Raw genomic sequence first — 9,861 nt, forward strand, 5'->3', positions numbered from 1 at the left:
GATCAAAGAAACATGATTTTCCATCTCTGAATGGGTGGTGGGAGGTGGGGAAAGCCCAAATTAGGAATTTCTGCCAGCAATTTACTTCTAAATCCACTCACAACGTTAGGAGGGTGATTCGGCAACTGAAACAGGAAATAACAGACTTGGAGAGTGTTTCTGTTAGTCGCATAATCAGTAGGATTTGCTGTATCATAAAGGGATGGAGTTACGTACTCTTCTTCAGGAGAGGGTTAAAGGGGCTCTGATTCATGCTCGGTTTACAAAGCTTAGAGATATGGACGCACCAACGACATTCTTTTTTAATTTGGAGAAGTCAGTCGCACGGAGGAGACAGATGGTCTGCCTTCGTCTGCAAAACGACCGAGTTACAACGGAACCAGCTGAGATGAGAAGACTTGCAAGGGAGTTTTATGCTAATCTCTTTTCTAAAGCTACCTGTGATGAAGCAGTGGTAGCAGAACTCCTTCAAGGGCTTCCTCACCTCACTTCAGAGGATCAGGAAACTTTAAACGCAAAGTTGATGTTGGAGGAGCTTACAACGGCGGTTACACAGATGGCATCAGGGAGATCTCCAGGAATAGATGGTTTACCTGCGGATTTTTTTTAAACATTTCTGGAATGTATTGGGGACTGATCTTCTGGATGTGTTTAATGATTCCTTTGTTAGGGGTACACTTCCAGCGTCTTGTCAGCAGGGCATACTCTCTCTGCTGCCTAAAAAGGGGGACCTTGTCTTGTTAAAAAACTGGAGACCAGTGACTCTTTTATGTACGGACTATAAAATTCTTTCAAAGGTGTTATCCAACAGGCTGAAACGTTTTATTGACCTTCTGATTCCGGTGGATCAGTCTTACTGTGTTCCAGACAGGTCTATGTTGGACAATTATTTCTTATGAGAGATGTTTTTGCTGTCTGTGAGTTATATGACCTAAATGTGGGGGTTATCTCTATTGATCAGGAGAAGGCGTTTGATCGTGTGGATCATACTTTTCTTTTTTCCACCTTGCAAGCATTTGGTGTGGGAAATGTTTTTCTTTCTTGGGTGAAATTACTTTATGCCAATGCTAGTTGTGTAGTGAAGGTGGCAGGTGGGTTGAGTGACCCTGTATCAGTTCATAGAGGTATTAGGCAGGGTTGTCCCATTTCAGGTCAGCTATATAGTTTAGCAATTGAACCCTTTTATTTAGATTGAGAGGAAAATTAAAAGGTTTTATCCTACCGGGTGTGGGTCACAGTTCTTCAGTAGTTGTTTCTGCTTTGCTGATGATGTTAATGTCTTTATTAGTGATCAACATGATGTGAATGAACTGAGTGGGAGCTTAACTATGTATGAAAAGGCTTCTTCGGCCAAAGTTAACTGTGGAAAAAAGCGAGGCCTTATTGGTGGGTAAATGGTGCGTGGAGCGCAGTCCAACCCTGCCAGGGAATTTGTGCTGGGGAAGGAATGGTATTAAGACACTGGGACTTTTTATAGGTAATAACCAATTTCAGAGAAAGAACTGGGAGGGCGTACGGGAAAAAGTTGAGTCCAAGTTGTCTAAATGGACATGGTTGCTACCCCAGCTGTCATATAGGGGTAGGGCTCTGATTGCCAATAATCTGGTTGCCTCATCCGTGTGGCACAAGCTTGTGGTGTTGGTTCCACCTGCTGGGCTGGTTAAAGATGTTCAGCGTCTCATTGTGGATTTTTTCTGGTCCGGGCAGCATTGGCTTAAGGCATCTGTACTCTTTCTTCCCGTGTCAGAGGGAGGTCAAGGACTTGTGGATATCATGGCCAAGACCACTGCCTTCAGGCTACAAACCGCTCAGAAACTGCTTTATGGACGTAGTTACTGTTGGCTGCCCTTGGCTCTGCTGCTTCTCCGGAAAGCTGGATATCCTGGACTGGATAAGCATCTGTTTTTGCTTAAAACAGCAGAGCTTGAGATGACGGGTTTAACGCCTTTTTATCGTTCAGTGTTGGATGCTTGGAAACTGCTGAAGATTTTCCGTGACCCTGACCCTAGACCTGGCCTGTGGCTTTTTGAGGAACCATTGTTTCACAATGACTTTTTTGTATGGGGTTGTTTGCTGTCATCACCTACAATAAGGACCAAGTTCATTCAAGCTGGGATTGTGAAACTGGGTCACCTCGCAAGACTATCGATAGAAAGGCTGTGCGACCGTACTAACATCAAGTCCACCAGGATCTTAAAGAGGATCCTTGATGAGGTCTGGGAGTCCTTACCCGTGTCACTGAAAGTATTTGCTGGACGCTGCACTCTGGCTGACCAGTGGCGTAATGGATATGAGTACGTGTTTCCAGTACTTTCAGCTGCACCAGCTTTTGATGGCTGGCATGAGGAGGATGGACTGCTTCTCTCTTTGAGAACACCGGTGTTGGGTGTTTTCAGTTCATGTGGGAAGAAGCACCTGTATCAAAGTTGTGTTAAGGTGCTGAACTTGTGCTCACTAGCAGGGGTCAGGGAGTCGAGGTGGACTCAGTTTTTTGGTTCAGACCTTGCCCCGAAGGGCAGATGGAGGGTCCTGTATAAGCCGCCCGTTGAGAAACGGGTGGGTGACCTCCAGTGGAGGATTATACATGGATTGATAGCTACGAACAGCCACAGAGCTCACTTTGACCCGACTACTAGGGGTGGGTGTCTGTTTTGTGAACAACAGGAGTCGCTGGAACACTTGTTTTTGTCCTGTGCAAGGTTAAAAAGCCTGTTTAGTTTATTGCAGGAATGGGTGGAAGCCCTGGGTGAGCAGTTTTCTATGGCTGTTTTTGTTTTTAGTCTTAAGTACAGAGCTTCTAAAAAGAAGGCTCATGTCTTAATCAATTTCCTTCTTGGTATGGCTAAGTTAGCAATTTGGAAAACAAGGAAGAATAAAATGCTTGGGCAGGGTTGGACTGATGCCGCACTTAGTTTTAAGGGGTTAGTTGCATCGAGGTTGAAAGTGGAGCATGCTTTTTATAGTGTAACTTGTAATCTACAGATGTTTACGGATTTGTGGTGTATCCAAAATGTTTTATGTTCATTGGGGGAGGATGGTGCACTGGTTTTGCGTTTTTAAGGTACTGTTATTATTCAGTGTATTTGTTTTGCTACCTACACGTGGACCTAAGTGTGTGGGGGTTTGGGTGTTTTTATTGTGATGTTTCCTTTGACTTTGTGAGCGGTTGTTTGTATTATTGAATTGTGACATTAATAAATGCGCCTGTTAAAGGTCTTTCTTTCTTTCTTTCTTTCTTTCTTTGTTATAAAGCTCTGACTTGTATTATGAGTCTGTGGTCTGGGAGAGAGTCTGTAACTCTCTGTCTGCAAAATACAGGATATAATGACCAATGTTGGGCAATTAATTATATAGTTACTTCTTCAAAAAAGTAACTGAGTTTTACAAACAAGAAAGTTTTTTGCAGCTGTTTACCTAAAAATGCATCCAAGACATTTTTTTAAATAAACATTTCAAACTATTTACAGAACAATCAGCTGTTCTGCATCAAATTTGATGCCACACAAATTATTTGTGCCACTCCAAAAAATAATTTGTGTCCACTATGAGATAAAGGAGAACAACAGCCTGATACCTGCAGGCCTGACAACAGGAGACGTATCACTGCTGTAACACCTGTAACATTCAGCAGTCGTCTCAGTGTTCTGACACACACAACAAAACTATTGACTACACTACACACTAACTACACACTAACTACACACTAACTACACAAGATTTGTGCTAAACGTCGCAAATCTCTCACATCTCAAAACACCGCCATCACTCCTAAAACTTCCCCCTCCCTAAACAACTAGATGCCACGTTGCCATATCATTTTTTGATTGGTCCACATGGTACATTTTTCTACCAATAGGAAAGGGTTGGGGGGGGGGGGTGTTGTTTTTGCTCACAGGCGGAGAGTGCTTTTGAGTGTTTTCCTTATAAAATGCCATTTTCACCGTTTCTTCCCGCAGTAAATATAAACAACGATAGTATTCAGGAAGAAAACCAAACATTGCAGATATTTTTATCATAACTCTGGTTTTACGTGGCCGATCAACACAATTTAAAAACTGGTATAAAGTCCACACTTTTTGCGTCAATTGTTCCGTCTGTCCTGCTCACATCTCCAATGGTTGTACACGTTGTCATTAACGTTGCTTCACTCCACATCAGCCACGCCGCTTTGCTAGCTAAAACACCGGTGTCGGCACATAAGGACGCTGTCATAGCCTGTCAACCACGTTGATTAGCTGCATATATACCGTGCCAGCAGTGCGCAATTGCGCACACGCGCAGCTTAGAGGGAACATTGCATTCAACCATCTTCATCATGTCAGGAGTCATCATCAAAGTGTCAATCAATGAACAGATGATGGATCAATAACTGCAGCTGGATTGTGTTTGTTCTCTCCATCAGATTCCTGTCAACTCACAATCGACACAAACACAGTTCACACAAAGCTCCAACTGTCTGACAACAACAGGAAGGTGACACATGTGGAGGAGGTTCAGTCATATCCTGATCATCCAGACAGATTTGATGGTCGGGCTCAGCTGCTGTGTGAAAATGGTCTGACTGGTCGCTGTTACTGGGAGGTCGAGTGGAGAGGAGACGTTTATATATCAGTGAGTTACAGAAGCATCAGAAGGAAAGGAGGCGGTGCGTTTGGAGGGAATGAGCAGTCCTGGAGTCTGAACTGCACTGATAATGGTCCTGTTCGTGTCAGGCACAATAACAGAGTAACATACATCCCCTCCTCCTCCTCCTCCTCCTCCTCCTGTGTCTCTAACAGAGTAGCAGTGTATGTGGACTGTCCTGCTGGCACTCTGTCCTTCTACAGAGTCTCCTCTGACACTCTGATCCACCTCCACACCTTCAACACCACATTCAATGAACCTCTTTATCCTGGGTTTAGTTTCAGGTCTCGTGGTTCCTCAGTGTCCCTGTGCTGAGTGGAGTGTAAAGAGTGTCTCCTGTTAGAGAAACACTCTGACTGTTGAACAGATAGTTCAGTCTGTACATGTCTGTCTCTTTCACTCACAAACACGTTTTCACATTCATGGATTCAATCAGTTGATGTTTGAAACTCTTCTAAATGATTCCTTGTAAACTTCTTCCTCTTCAGTCCTTTAAAGATGGAAGCTCCCATTATTCCAGAATCCACATGTTGTTTTTCTGTCTTTTTCCACTCAAAGCTTCACAGTGAATCTCAGTATGTTGTGTTTCTCTGAAGCTCCGTTCACAACCAGCTCCTCTGCATTTTCAACAAGTCTGAGCTCATTAAAATGAATCCAAATGTTTGATTTCTCTTTCTTAATGGGATGTTTCCAAACTCTCCACATGCTCTTACTGTTTCACTCATTGTTGGAAGCTCATCATGTGAAAATGAAAGCAGGTTTCTGTTTCACAGTGACTGAGATCTTCAGTAGGGGGTTGACATGATCCTGTACAGACCTCTGAGGAGAACCAAGGTGCTGTCCTCGTAGATAATTGGCAAACCTTCTGGAGGAAACCTGGTCTTGTTAGGAGAGACGGCATCCATCCCACTTTGGATGGAGCAGCTCTCATTTCTAGAAATATGGACCAATTTATTAAACTCCCCAAAATATGACTATCCAGAGTTGGGACCAGGAAGCAGAGTTGCAGTCTTACACACCTCTCTGCAGCTTCTCTCCTCCTGCTACCCCCCCCAAAAACCCGTCTCCATAGAGACTGTGTCAGCTCCCAAACAGACAAAAAACAAACTAAAAACCAGCAATAAACAATTTAAACATAAAAAATCACAAAGAAAGAACAATACAGTATCCACATCTGAACCAAAGAGTAAAACAGTGAAATGTGGATTATTAAATATTAGGTCTCTCTCCTCCAAGTCTCTGTTAGTACATGACTTAATAATTGATCAACAAATCGATTTACTCTGCCTTACTGAAACCTGGTTGCAGCAGGATGAGTATGTTAGTTTAAATGAATCAACACCCCCGAGTCATTCTAACTACCAGAAACCTCGAAGCACAGGCCGAGGGGGCGGTGTGGCAGCAATTTTTCACACCAGCCTATTAATTAACGAAAGACCCAGACAGACTTTTAATTCATTTGAAAGCCTGATGCTTAGCCTCGTCCACCCCAGCTGTAAAACTCAGAAACCAGTCTTACTTGTTATCATCTATCGTCCACCTGGGCCTTACACAGAGTTTCTCTCTGATTTCTCAGACTTTTTATCTGATTTAGTGCTCAGCTCAGATAAAATAATTATTGTGGGTGATTTTAACATCCATGTAGATGCTAAAAATGACAGCCTCAACATCGCATTTAATCTGTTATTAGACTCAATTGGCTTCTCTCAAAATGTAAAAGAACCCACCCACCACTTTAATCACACTCTAGATCTTGTTTTAACATATGGCATAGAAACTGAACATTTAACAGTGTTTCCTGAAAACCCTCTGCTGTCTGATCATTTCCTGATAACATTTACATTTACAATAATTGATTACACAGCAGTGGGGAGTAGAGTTTATCAAAGTAGATGTCTTTCTGAAAGCGCTGTAACTAAGTTTAAGAATATAATCCACCCACTGTTATCATCTTCAATGCCCTGTACCAACATAGAGCAGAGCAGCTATCTGAACGCTACTCTAACAGAGGTTGATTATCTTGTTAATAACTTTACCTCCTCACTACGTACGACTCTGGATACTGTAGCTCCTGTGAAAACTAAGGCCTCAAATCAGAAGTACCTAACTCCGTGGTATAATTCTCAAACACATAGCCTAAAGCAGATAACTCGTAAGCTGGAGAGGAAATGGCGTGTCACAAATTTAGAAGATCATCATTTAGCCTGGAGAAATAGTTTGCTGCTTTATAAGAAAGCCCTCCGCAAAGCCAGAACATCTTACTATTCATCACTGATTGAAGAAAATAAGAACAAAATTCCACAGGAACTGCTTGGGGTCATTTTTGACCCCACTTGTGGAAGAGTAGGGTAGTGATACAAAAACTGCATTTTTTTTAAATTAATGAAAAAATAAATAAAAATGCAAATGGCCTCATGTTACAAACATGTTTTTTGAGGAATACCTGGAATATGAATATATTACAACTTTGCATTTTAAAGATTTTGAAGAAAAACAACCCCTGGGGTCATTTTTGACCCCACGTGTGCATCTAAGGGTTAAGTAATGCAAAAATACACTTACATTACATGTCTTAAAGAATTCTGGGTCCTCCTCCCGCAGGTATACAGGAAGGGCATGAAGCACTGCAGTGCGTTTCACGTTGACATCAGGCGTCTCCTAAAAAGGGAAAAGAAAAGTTCATTGAACACAAAGTTTTCAGGTGTCATTCTTTGGGGAGAATACATGTTTATGAAACTGCATTGCATGTGACTCTACATAATTTTGGAGACATTTCTTTTAAGACAACCTTTCTGTCTCTTATGACAAAGAGTCTGTTTCTTACTCATTTGACAAAAATCCTACACAGTATTTTAAAATAGTCTTCTCCAGATCAGAGCTTTAATCTGTATAGAACACGGATGTTCAAAGCAAGGAAAAATTGAGTTTTTATCAGTGAAACTTTTAATTTGTGTTAATTTTATCATTATCAATAGTCACCTGAAGATCATAATGATTCAGGATGGTTCGCAGAGCCTCCGATATCTTGCCAGTCCGTGCAGCCTTCTGTCTGTATAGAGCCATAAGTCGTGGTGTGTGTCTGTCAAGTTCAGCGTAGAACTGGTTCCGCAGGTTGATGTTTGTGACTCGGTGGAACTCCGCACAAATCTAAAATAAAACAGGAACAAAAACAGAGCTCCCATTTAAGAACAGTTTCACAAATAAAAAAAATTGCTCCAACACAAATTATTTTAAGTTTTTTTAAGGCCAGACCAGACATGACATAGCTGGAGGGAGTCCTGTCAGCTCAATCAATAGAAAACTGAGATTTATGCTGACTTTGACACAGACTAAACTTTAAATGGTAACAACTACACACATGATGGAGCACAACAACCATCCAGCTATGAGCCTGCTGCGGTCCAGAGACACATGAGAGAGACCAGGGAGAGAATTAACAGCCTCAATAAAACATTGCAAGGCAGTGCTTATGTTTTTAGCTCGGCTGCTGCAAGCTAGCTACAGTTTCTTTTACAATACACACAGCACGCTGCTTCTAATCTTTGTTATCATTCTTTCAACAAACTTGGTCATTGGCAGATGATAGACAACAAGACTCATGGTTTACAGTTCCTGTCCAAAGAGCTGAGCCTCTGAGCTGTGATCTGTCTCCTTCCTGCTGAAACAGCTGCGGTCCTGAAAGCAATTAGCGCCACAAGAACTGCGCACCCCATCTTTGCTTTAGTATCCCAAGTTAAACTCAATCACAACGCTGGAGTGGTGGGCTAAACCTCCAGTCTGAATTGAACGCAGCTATCAACTGTTTTTTCATAGTTAAAAGCAGCTGATGTGCAGTGTACCTTTAGCTCACAGAGTGCTTCCAGGTAAAGCAGATAGAGCTTTATTTTTGTTATTTGGTAACCTGTGGACTCCATGTCCCGACACACAGGCTGGTGTTTGTACAGCTTCCACAAACACAATAATTTTGTATTTTTAGAAAAATGAATGCAATATAATCATAGTAAACACACGAACGCTCACGAACATCACCTACTGCCAACAGCGCATAACATACAACTCCCTTCAGTTACATCACATGTCCAGATTATGAAACTTTCAGTCAAAATTTGGGCTTCTAAACATTTTTAATTTTGAAATGCCCCAATCAACATATCAAGACGTTTTTTGGGGGAGATTTTATATGCATTTCAGCAACTACTGAAATCCGCACCTTAAGGGACTTAATGAATGGTTTCTTTTAAAAATTAAAAATGATTGAGTATTTTAACATCACCTGAAAATATTAATTTTTAATTGGCCCTACAAAAAATGGGAACTCAGTAACCAAGAAAATGGAGATTCTCTAAACACGAGCAAATACCACAGTAAAATTGTTGATTGGGATTTACACATTGGATGTATCCTCAGTGATTTGGTACAATTATACAAAATTATTTTATAAGAACTCAACAACTGATGAAACAACTTACTTATGTGACTAAATATGAAGTGTTATAACTTACCACAAAAGTTGAACTGTGCCACCGACCCTTGGTAGATCTGCACATGATAAAAAGATGCATTATAAATAATAACACAGCTATTAATAATTAAACTGGCGGAGTACATTTAACCCTTGAGCATCCCTTAAAATTTATACCCATCCTTTGCCCTTCGTACCCAAGCGGGTCCCCTGACAAAAGGTGATATAGCAATATCATATATGATTTTTTTTTTTTTTTAAATTTCATATCAGATCTTTTTAACAACTTCAGACCTTAAAACAGATCAAGTTTTTAATTATTTTTTAAATATTTTTTAGGTTTTTATGGCTTTATTGTCATAAAATATTGCGTATTATGGGTTTTTGGGGGGTGAAAAACCCATAATACGCAATATTTTCAAAAAATGAGTTGCAAATGGAAATATTTGGCATGAGGTTATTGCAGCCTTGAATAGGTAAATAATTCATAACAACATTGATTTGGATGCATTATTATTTTTGGAACAATAACACTTTATTGCAAAAACTGACCTGAACAAACTCAACAACAAAATAAACACAGATGTAATTTACATTTTATATCTAACATTTGCAGCACGATAATAATGCGCTGTTTGCACGATGAGCACTGCTTCCGCTTTTTGGAACACTGCTCTTTCTCAGCAAAAGCCTCCCCTAAATTGACTGTGCGCTTGCGTGCGCACGTCAGTGCATTTCGTGGCGTCTGTGCAGAAATGACTCGTAAGACCAGGCTA

Source organism: Oreochromis niloticus, unplaced genomic scaffold (assembly GCF_001858045.2).
Source record: "Oreochromis niloticus isolate F11D_XX unplaced genomic scaffold, O_niloticus_UMD_NMBU tig00000238_pilon, whole genome shotgun sequence".
Classification (NCBI taxonomy): Eukaryota; Metazoa; Chordata; class Actinopteri; order Cichliformes; family Cichlidae; genus Oreochromis; species Oreochromis niloticus.